The following is a 12,291-nucleotide window of genomic DNA, read 5'->3' as shown; positions in this document are numbered from 1 at the left end:
TGAAGCCACCAACTCTTCCATTTTCTGCTATTAATTTCTACATGTACACTATTCATAAGTATACAGTTATTAGACACAATGATCAGATACCAAAAATGAAAAGGTATACCCAAATTATCATACACAGTGCATTTAACCAAAGCCATCGATTAAGAAGCATGAAGATAGGGTGACTTTCAATGATAACAGATTGGTCAACAGGGTTGAGAAAATTTTGATGGCACATTTAGATCACTTATATATAAAGACGTATGAATCTTTCACAAATTACTTGCTACTGAAGGTAAGGTTAAACAATTTTAGGCCTCGTTTGGTTTGATAAATAAAAGAAGGGTTAAATACTTATTACTCCTCATACTTTTCCTTAAAAACAGTTTAGTCCAAATTTTTAAAATTAAACAGTTTAGTCATTATTCTCTCTAATTCTCACACAACAGGTCCTAAAATGACTATTATACCCCTCACTTCCGTTTTTTTTTTCTCTCTTTTTGTTTTTAAACTCTCTCTCTCTCTCCCTCTCTCTCTCTCTCTCTCTCAAATCTCGAAATACAAAGGGTTTAGTTTTCTTCCAAATCAAGATCAAGAGCATTACATACACAAACTCAATATAAAAATCCAAAGCGGAGAACCAAAAACCCATCAATCATTGTCTGAAATGTCTCAGACCCAGTAAGCGAAAATGAGTGTTCTTGAATACCTAGAAAAATTAAAAACAAAAAACAAACAACAAAAAAACAAAAACAAAAAGAGAGAAAAATTAAAAAAATAAAAAAAAAGAGGAAGTGAGGGGTATAATAGTCATTTTATGACCTGTTGTGTGAGAATTAGAGAGAATAAGGACTAAACTGTTTAATTTTAAAAATTTGGACTAAACTGTTTAATTTTAAAAATTTGGACTATGTTGAAGGAAAACCTAATTTGTGTTTAGCCCAAACTCTAGGTTACTTGACCTAGTGGTAATAGGATTTAATTAGAAGGATCTAGAATCCTAATCAATGTAGAATTACTTTCCTTGTATGATTGAGATTCTATGCATTGTAATCCTCTATATAAAGAGGCCCCTATTATCAATGAGAATACACAGAAAATTTCTCTCCAATTCAGTTTCTCTACAACACGTTATCAGCACGAAGCCCTTACCCTGAAATCCTAAATTCGTAGCCTTCAAATCCCAGAAACCACCGCCGCCCACCTTGAAGATCCCAACTCCAGGAGTCCAGAACCGACGGCCTTACCCCCAGAACCGGCCGACAAACCACCGAACCGGCCACCGGAAAAAGCAAAAGGTTTCCCTGCCCGGTTCAAAGCTTTTCTCACCACCTCCTGCAGCCATACTCGACCACCTGCAGCGTCTCCACCCCAGAAACCCGGAACCGGAAATTTCATCACCGGAACCGGCCAAAATTCCACCGAACCGGCCACCGGAATCCTCCTAACCTGAACCGGCAGAAGAAGAAAAAAAAAAAAGGGGGGGACCTGTGCAGCCCACCTGCTGCAGGCCCAAACCCACAGGTTGAGCCCACGTGCAGCAGGCCCCAACCCAAGCTGCCAAGCCTTCTGCCACGTCAGCACTGAACCTGCCACGTCAGCGCGCGGACCTGCCACGTCAACGCCGGTCAACACTTTCCGGCGACTTTTCCGGCCACTCTCCGGCATCTTTTTCCGGTCAGCTACAGTAACTTCCGGTCGGCTACAGTGATTTTTCAGGTCAGCTACAGTACTTTTCCGGCGACATTTTTTCCTGCCATCTTTTTAAGGTAAACTTTTCTAAAAGTTCCCGTTTTTGAAGTTTTTTTTATTTATTTCTTCTTCTTTTCTCGGGGACTTCCAAAATCCCTTCTCCTACCCCCCTTTCTCTACGTAGGGGAGACCAAAAGCCGAACTGTGGGGGTTCGTGCTCACTCCAAGCTTGGAGCTTGTAGAGTCCTCCAAACTTAGAGTTTGTTGAGAAGAAAACGATCGACCACATACATCGTTGTTTCGATCTAATCCAAAACCCCTCTTGGAATCGGATTTTCTTGGAAGCGACTACGCTCAGAAAATTACTAATTTCTTGGAAGCGACTACGCTCAGAAATTTAATAGTTTTTCGTGGTAGCCTTTTTCGCTCCGAAACTAACCCTAATCTTGTGTTGTTTTTCAGGATGAGTTACCTGAACAAGTTGAACTTTGTTCCACTCGAGACAACTGGCGCTGGATACCATAGGTGGGTCCGAGATGTGCGCCAACATCTTAAGGCTGATGGAATTCTGGAAACCATCCAAGACCCTGGTCAGAACGTGCTCTCAATCGAGCAAGCTACTGCTTTTGAAGCAAAACAAGCTAAGGCCATAATTCTCATGACAAGGCACATGAATGACGCGCTCCAAAATGAATACCTCAATGAGGAAGACCCAAGAAAGCTATGGGTAGAACTAGAGCAGCGATTTGGCAACGTTCGTGACTCCCTGCTTCCTGATTTAGAAGTGCGATGGCATAGCCTCCGCTTTTGTGATTTCAAGTCTGTGCTTGATTATAACTCGGAAGCTCTTCGTATCAAGTCTCTGATGGAGTATTGTGGCCATGCCATAACTGATACGATGTTGATCGAGAAGACTCTCTCTACCTTCCCCGTCTCTGCACTGATGATTTCAAAGAATTATCGGATTGATGTAAATGCAGGACGTATCACAAGGTTTCATGAGCTCATTGGCGCCATGAACGTAGCTGAAAAGCACGATAATATCCTTGTGAAGAACTATAATGCTAGACCCGTGGGAACTAAGCCTATTCCGGAGTCTAACTATAGTCGCGCCCTCAATGGAGGACGCAAGGAGCGAAACCCTAAAGATAGGGACAATTCTGGACGTTCTGGTCCATATATTCGCCCTAAAGAGGAAGGAAATCGCCAAGAGAGGCGTGCACGGAACCGTAGAGGTCAACGTGTGAAGAGAGAGAGAGAGGCGGAGCCTCCGACCATGGTGGTAACGCCACCAAGAGGATAGGTCGTCCAAATCGCGCCCCAATGGCGCCTCGATCAAGGGAGCCTGACCATAATGATGTTTGTTTTCGATGTGGATCAACTGAACATTGGGCCAAAACATGTACCGCACCCCAGAATGTTGCAAACGCATACAAGACGTATCGTGAGGCAAGGGAAGCAAATTACATGGCACAAGAAGATCAAGATGGTGATCTAAATCTAAGGGTGGAAGACTACAAGGATCAAGACCCAGAAATTGGCGATTTTGATTAAGTCTTTTTTTATTTCCAAGAGATGTAGGCGATTGCCATATTCCTTTTTATTGGATTAGATTTTCTTTGATCATAGAAACAATGATGTATTTCGTTGGCTTATGAATAAAATTTCGAGTTCTTTTCATTATGACTCAATTTTGATTCTGAGCATATGACTTTGTGACTACGATGGCTATACCGTCGGTATTAATTCAAGGACATGGAATAGCCCAAGTTCCACTTGCCAAATGGCCCCTTGATTACAGTTGTCACAGAAACTCTCTACGCTCTTAGGGCAAATCGTACCCTATGAATAGCCAACGAATTCCATGCGAAAATGCATGTAGAGAACGGAAATGAGTTCCTTTGCATTACCTCTAATGATTGCGAACAAAGACGCATCTTAGAGAAGTTTATGTGTCTCTCTAGTGGATTCTATGTCACTATTCGAGCTATTAAATCCAATAAAGTTTTGAGAGAAGATCTCTTGGATTTAGACACATATTGGCTTTGTCACGACAGGATAGATCATCCTAGTCCTGATATGATGATCCGTCTACAAAAAGACTTCACATGGACATCATTTCTTTCGAGCGAAATGAAGCATGAATCAAAAGTTGATTCCTAGACTAAGTGTGACCAACGCTGTTGCCTAGGGCACCGCCTCAGTCCACCACCAGCCTAGGGCTGGCGTAGTCCCTATCCATGACTCCATGGATGGCATCCATCATGGTGATGGCGCCCTAGGTGATGCTGCAATCACCAACTTGCTTCAAAATAGCGTTTCAGACTCTCAGGCCTAACCAAAATTCTCATTGGTTGCTTCTAAAGCCTCTCGCTCGTTTTACTAAGTCCGTTCCTTAGGGAAATTAGGACTGAGACCGTCCTATGCAAAGGATATGACATTACTCATTCTGTTCTTACAAAGAATCCGTAGGGATTTTGGGGATTGATTCAACCAACTTGCGGACGCTTAAATATTTCATGATGTTGGTTGACACGCAAACACGCCGGTCACGTGTTGTGCCATTGTCCACCTATAAATGCTACTTATGCTACACTCCTAGCACATATCATGTGACAACGGGCTCACTCCCCGAATCATCCTATTCAGTCAATTGGATTTGACTATGCTAGTGAGTTTACATCGAAGACTTTCGATGGATATTGCAATGGGTTTGATGTTGGACATCACATTCCCATATACACACCCAATTGGTCTCGCGGAAACGACTACGATGGTAGTCCGAACATTGGTAATGCGCACCAATCTTCTTACATCCGCTTGAGGTGATGCAATATCGCATGCAGCTATGCTAATTCGTCTACGACCTACCGCCACTCAATGTACCTCTGCGTTACAGCTAGTGACTGGGTACACGTATTTTGTACTTACGCATATTTGAGTGAGCCATTTATGTGCCAATTGCGCCGCCACAGCGCTCTATGATGGGTCCTTACAGACGAATGGGCAACTACGTTGGATTTGAGCTTCCAACAATCGTCCGCCACTTAAATGCCCTTGTTAGGTGATCTCTTTACTGCTAGATTTGCGGATGTCACTTTGATGAGACAGTCTTCCCTTCGTTAGGGGGAGATAAGAACACGAATGTTCAACAGGAACGACAGGAATTGTCGTAGTCTGTCCCCACTATGTCTCATCTTGATCCCTATTAAAGTGACGAGATCACACAAATATGCTGCAAACATGCCTGCAAGGAAGGACGTCCCTACGAGAGGACGTAGCGCCACCCTACACGGAGGTAGGCATGGCGCCAACACCAAAGATAGTGGCACTCTGGCGTTACAGGCCATGGCCCCAGCTAGGATGCGTGGGAGGCTCGTAGGTTCGAAGGATACATTGGCACAAACCAATCCTCGATCATTGACACTCAAAATCCGTCTCATGAGAATCTTCCGGGTTATGGTTATCGTTGGGGGACGCCTCATTGTCAAACCCTATTCCTGAGAATATAGAGCTCTATGAAACTTACACTAGTGTACATGAGACGTGGGATAGAAACTCCATCAGAATTGATGATGTAGTTGCGTATTTTGTTGCGCATGAGTTTTTGAGTTAGATGATATCGAACCACGCTCCGTTGATGAATGAATGCCAACGTAGAGAGTTTTTGGCCTAAATGGAAAGACGCGATCCAGGTTAAGATGGATTCTCTAACGAAGAGGAAGGTTTTCGAGCTAGAGATGCCAACACCTCCTAATATAAAAACCTGTTGACTAATGGGTCTTCGTTAGAAAGCGTGATGAGAAAAAGAGATGGTAATCTCGCCTTATGGCGCAAGGCTTCTCACAAAACGCCCTGGAATCGACTACGATGAGACATATTCTCTCGTAATGGATGTCATTGCACTCCACTACCCTGTCAGTTTGATAGTTTCCAAATAACTGAACATGCAGCTTACAAATATGGTCACTACGTATCTCTATAGGGATCTAGATACGGAATATACATGAAGGTTCATGGTGAACTTCATTTACCCAAGTCAAGTGGCTCTAGACCATGGAGCGCGTTTACAAAGAGGTTGAAACGCTCACTAAAGTGACTACTTGATTGGGAAGGGATATGCCCACGCATTTCTATAACAAGTTTCGGATTCCATCGCGGTTCATGTTGGACATGATCTTCATTAGAAGCCCTTAAAGAGTTAAGGGAAACCGCTGAACACTTGAAATCTGAGTTTGAGATGAAGGATTTTGGGAGAACACGATTATGTCTCGGTTTGGAACTTGAGCATCGTGTCGATAGATGCTTAGGCATTTTGACAAGGTCAAGCCTTCAAGCACCCCCATGATCGTCCGTAGTCTTGATCCTGAAAAGGACCCTCTTCGTTGGAAGGATGATGACGAAGATGTGCTAGAGGCAGAAGTGCCTTACTTAGTACAATAGGCGCATTATTGTACTTATCTCAATGCACAAGACCGGACATCTCATATGTTGTGAACTTGTTAGCTAGATATAGCTCTGCGCCAATGCGACGCCATTGGATTGGCGTAAAAGATATCTTTCGATATTTGAGATGTACGATTGATATGGGCTTGTTCTATCCCTATGAAGAGATGATGGATTCGGACCCATCGCACACCAGGTACGCCGCCAACCCTGGCTTGCGTCCATTATCCCCATCCCAAAACGACATGTGTTTTGGAAGGTTTTGCTGATGTTGGGTATCTGTTTGTCCCACACAATGGTCATTCCCAATCCGGTTAAGTGTTCACCATGGGAAAAGACCGTGATATCTTGGAGGTCTACAAAACAGACCGTAGTCGCTATATCTTCGAACAATGCAGAGATCATTGCTCTTCACGAAGTGGTTCGTGAATGTATATGGATTGGATCCATAATTACGCATGTTCGAACAATTGTGGTTTGAAGTCTACCACAGATGAGCCTACGAGCATTTAGATAATGCTACTTGTTTTGAACAAATGAGGCAAGGCTACATCAAAAGCGATAACACCAAGCATAATCAGCAACAACAGACACTCCTCGAGATCAAAGTGAACTAGGTTCGATCTGAGGATAGTGAGGCAGACTTGTTTACTAAGTCATTGCCCAATACCACGTTCGAGAAACATGTGGCAAGAATTGGCTTGCGGAAATTATCTGAACTCCCATGATCGTAGTCATCAGGGGGAGGTGCAGACATCAGGGGGAGATGTCTACATGTTTGTCTCGAATCGTGAAGGGTGTGTTGTGCTCTTTTTCCCCTTTGACCGAGGTTATTTTTGTCCCACTGGGTTTTTGTTACTCGGCAAGGTTTTTAACGAGGCAACGAGAGAAGCACCGCGTTTGGGCAACACAAGGGGGAGTGTTGAAGGAAAACCTAATTTGTGTTTAGCCCAAACTCTAGGTTACTTGACCTAGTGGTAATAGGATTTAATTAGAAGGATCTAGAATCCTAATCAATGTAGAATTACTTTCCTTGTATGATTGAGATTCTATGCATTGTAATCCTCTATATAAAGAGGCCCCTATTATCAATGAGAATACACAGAAAATTTCTCTCCAATTCAGTTTCTCTACAACAGACTAAACTGTTTTTAAGATAAAAATATGAGGAGTAACAAGTATTTAGTCCATAAAAGAAATTTCTTTGTAAAATTTCCTATGAATTTTCCATTCCAATGTTTTGTAATTACATAAGAAAATTTGGTAAAAAGTTATAATTAATGTAATAAATGGAATGTGAGTAATAAATGCATGGAAAGAAGGGGAAATTTTTTTTAGGGATATAGAATGAACCACTTTCCCCTTTATTTTCTCTTTCTTCTGGAAAGTGTTTCCTTTTCTTTTACATCCCGTACACATCAAAGGATTAAGTTTCATTTCTCAATGCTTCAATTTCGCAAACCAAACAAGGCCCTATGGTATGTAGGGTTGTGTTAAGGGTAGGAATTTTATAGTTCACCTTAATCAAGAAACTAGAGATATAAATCATCACTACTATACTTAAAGAAGGGTCCGGATTAAGGGATACCATATTTTACACAATTTTAACACATCTTGTGAGCCATTAGATTTTAAAATGTTCAATGGTTCAGATTTATTGTTTGAATGATGTCAACACAAGATCAAGTGATATGGAAATGACATGGCATTACATATTTCTAATCTAAAATTAAACTTTTCTTCATTATAAGGAAAAATAAATTAAAATTTAGAAAATCAAAATCAACAAAAACTAAAAAGAAATAAAAGAGGCCAAACGCCAAAAGGAACATCATCTTCTCTAACTTCAAGCTCTCATTGTCTTTTCCAACTCCATCCTCCCAATTACTTTGCTAATTGGAACTAAACAATACTTACAACAAGAACACAAGTACATATTTATCTTGTTCTTTTGTCGACATAAAAACAACTAAATTTAGAGTTTAGGCCTAGAATTGGTTGTGAAATTTATGGTATTCAATTACCTCTGTTAATGATCATGTCAAAACTTTCTGTTTTCTGAGGACATGGCAATAGATTCCAACTCTTCCTAAACCTATATGGTATTATGTTTCTCTGATATTCTTATTCATAGGAAGAGAAAAGCATAGAGAATCAAACTCGTCAGGCACGTTTTGGAATTTTCTCTTATATCATCAAGAATCAAACATGCTTGAAATTAATTGTGTACTTCATTGATAGAAGGATAGAGGCTCTAGAGAGAGTAGGTGGATCTCGTCTGCAATGTGGGGAAGAAAAAAGCAATGCCCCACTCTTTTAGATTTCATGTTTACTGATGGAAAAGAGATGTCAATGGTAATACGATAAGTTTTTCATCTCACTACTCTTGTGAGAATAAGGAGTAATATAATTGAAGGCCTGCAAAATTGTGATGGGAACTAGGAACTCTTGTTCTTTGCTCGTTCTTCTTCAATTTCCTTTTTAGTTTTTATCGTGTTGATTTTCTAAATTTTAATTTTAGATTAGAAATATGTAATGCCATATCATTTCCACATCATTTGGTGTTGGGTTGACATCATTCAAACAATAAATCTGAACCATTGAACATTTTAAAATCTAATGGCTCACAAGGTGTGTCAAAATTTGTGTAAAATATGGTGTTCCTTGATCCAGACCCCTTAGAGCATCTTTAGCAATACTAGCCATTTTTGAGTCAAATTTTAGCTAAAGTAGCTAAAAAGTCATTTTGGCTAGCCACTTTATAAATATGTCTGTATCAGTGCTCTCTATTTTAGCTAACTTTGAATTTATATTATTTTTTAAAAGAATATTAAATAGTTTAAATGTATTAATAAATTACATAAAGTAACTCAAATGAAATGTTTTAAATTATAGAGAGCTTCATCTCGCTCTCTATATTTAGGAGCGAAATAGCTAAAAGTTATAATAGAGAGTCACTTAGGAGTCTTGTGCAGCTGCTAAAATAGATAAAAAGCTAAACATGCTCTCTAAAATACCTAAGGAGCCAAAATAGAGAGTATGCTAAAAATGCTCTTAAAGTAATACATTGTGTGTTATCATCAACACTCTCTAATTCATTTATATCTAAGCCAGGCAAGCGTCCAATACTTATACATTGGTACATATGGTGCTTGATTAGTACTAAAATTGAGTGCATTGACATGGATCATTTAGTTTTCCCTTGAGTTGTATAGTTGGTTGTAACAAGTTAATTCTTTTTCATTTTATTGTTATTCTTGAACAAGTTTGCAGCAAATTTTACAATGAAATTTACTTGTATGGTTTTCTTTACTTGTTTAGGTCGACTAGACATAGCATTGTACTACTGCAAGGGTTTAAACTCTAGTTTACGCATTTTTTTTTTGCTGTAGCTTAGTGAAATTATGTGGATATATGGATTTTGCATATCGGCACCTGTACATGGCAAGATTCAGCCGGACTCTTGGATTTAAAATATACAACAAAACAAAGACAAGAAGCGTGAAATTGTGAAAGCATGTTTTGCCAGCTTAGACCATCTCTAACTGAGTGGGTCTTTTTCCATGTGGAAGCCCAACCAATACTTTTGACTGTCCAAACTCCTCTCTGACCCATATGTCATTTACACGTGGATTTCACATTGACCCTTCTTGTTACAACACGTAACATTGTTAATTTTTACCGTAATTTCGAACTTTAGGGGCTCTAAAAGTTGACTTTCTGTTTGCCTCAATTTTTTAGGAAACTCCCTTCATGAAAGTTGTAGAATACGTTAAACCAAGTTTGTGGGCACGAAGCACGCAAAAATAAGAGAACTACGAAAAAGTTATGATCTAAAATGAGAAGCTACTATTTCAGAAAACTTGGGGTGTGTTTGATATGACTGTGCTTTTAAGAAAAGCTAGCTTTTACTTATTTCTGAGAATAAGTGGCTGAAAAGTAAAGTAGCTGAGTGTTTGGTAAACTGACTTTTTATAAGTGCTGTCAGTGGCAAAAGCAGTGGCAAAGTATTTGGTAAACTCAAAACTGGCTTGTGCTTTATGTTTGTAGAATGACCAATTTTGACATGAAAGATTATTTTGCAATGATTGTTTGGTAATACAATGTAGTTCAAATGCTTTTGTTATGGTTAGTTGAATCTTTATTATGTCCTATAAATTTTTTTTTACTTTTATTTTTAATAAATCATGGGGACCATATGATTAATAGTGTACAATTTTACAAATAACTTATACAAATATATTAATAACACTAATAACTATTGGTTTCTTATTGGCATCAAGTAACCACAAAAAATATCATAAAACCTTCAAACATTCACATTATTATGCGCACTTATCAAACTTTGAGTAATGTTATTTTTTATTATTTCCATTTCTTGTGCACCATGACCATGATATTCTTCTTGTGCATCATCATCCATCTCTATCCCACCACTTGACCCGTCACCCGAACTTTCCCCAATGCAGACGAAATGTATATCACAATGTGCATGCCTCCGTATATAATTATGAAGTGTTATGGTGGCAATGACAATCTTCACTTGCTTCTTAAATGAATAACCTTACATGTCCCTTAAAATTTTCCACTTTTTTTTTTCCATACTCCAAATGTGCGTTCTATAACGCTTCTAAGAGAAGAGTGTGCTTGGTTTAATACCTCTTTTTCATTTCTTGGTTCTAGCCTTAAAAAAAAAAAAGATAAAGGAAAAGGAGAGCATATTAGTATATCTCAAAAAACAGAACATTCCTATAACGTATAAGAGAAATCATATCAGATGGATGAGGATCATGTATACAATTGCCCTGTAAAGGTCCAATATTTTATATGTCTGAGCCTATCGCAATCCTCTTGCCATATATACGTTACTTATTAAACTGTGAATTAAACCATATTCAGTTTCCTACCACAAATTTGATAAAGAAAAAAGAGGCTGTATACAACAGTGAAAAAGAAATCCACTAACAGTACCACTGGAAAAGCAAAAACAAAGACTACTTAAAATAAATTAAAAAGAAAAAACTAAACTACAAAGCATTCCAATTTGCAAAAAAAAAAAAAAAAAATCAATCCTAAATTTTGAAGAAACTGATCCCCATAAGGACAACCAGAGCAGACTTTGGATTCTTTGTGTTGTAGCAGACCGAAGAGACCAAGTAAGGACTAGATTAGTAGACCTGGGAAGGTCTCATTGTTTATAATGGAAAGTTCTAATAGGCTATATACTTTAGGGTCATAGCTAATCAAAAAACGAAGAGTCTGGAGATCCATAAATATGGATTTACCTAGCCTAGTTCCACTGATGGTAACCAATAAACTAAATTTGTAAAGCATGTGAACTATTAGTTCCTATATTAGCCTAGTTCCTTTACCAGTTCTTAAATTGTACACCTAGCAACCTATATTAGCTTCTTCTAAGTTGTTCAATGCAGCAATGTGCCCATGACAGCAACCTTGCTAACACATAACTGAAAAAAGAAAAGGTCCGCATCCTTAATTCAAAACAAACCAGATGCTTTCAAAACCTCAGGTGTAACACAAGGGCAGTCAACTTCCAACATGTTCTCTTGCAGCACAAAATGCTGCAAATTGAATCCCATTAGACTTGAAACACCATACTACTCTTAAGTTTCACTTGCAAGTAACGGTAAATTCTACAAAAACATCAAGATAACTAAATACAAGTAGAAGCAAATACCCAAGGTATGAACAAACTACGATTGAAATTTGAAAAAAAAGCATCTGATCCTTATCTAGTTCTATTTGTTGTTCAATTGTTTCAATTTGTTCTCCCTATCTTTTCAAAAACAGGACTAGAACCTAATACAGGAATCCATATCAAAGTAGCACGATAGAATCAGCACAAAAGGCACATGATTAAAATCCAACAAACAAGTATGAAGCCTCTAGCAGGTAATTTTTTTTTTTTGGTCAATAATGAAGAACTTCATTAAGCCACAAGGGCAAGTGAGAAAAACAGCAAACAGACAGCATTCAAACCAGAAAAACCCAAAAGGAGCAATACAAGCGAGAAACCCAGAAAGAAAACTAATACAAAAATGAGACAAGGCATGCCTCAGATAAGACCACTAGGAAGCCCTGGAAGGCCATCGCTCCTTAACACAGACAACAAGGAGGTTGGAGGCCTATTGGCCCAATCCTGGG

The sequence above is a fragment of the Rosa chinensis genome, chromosome 3 (assembly GCF_002994745.2).
Source record: "Rosa chinensis cultivar Old Blush chromosome 3, RchiOBHm-V2, whole genome shotgun sequence".
Lineage (NCBI taxonomy): Eukaryota > Viridiplantae > Streptophyta > Magnoliopsida > Rosales > Rosaceae > Rosa > Rosa chinensis.
The sequence above is the reverse complement of the archived record's forward strand: the minus strand, read 5'-3'. Positions refer to the sequence as shown.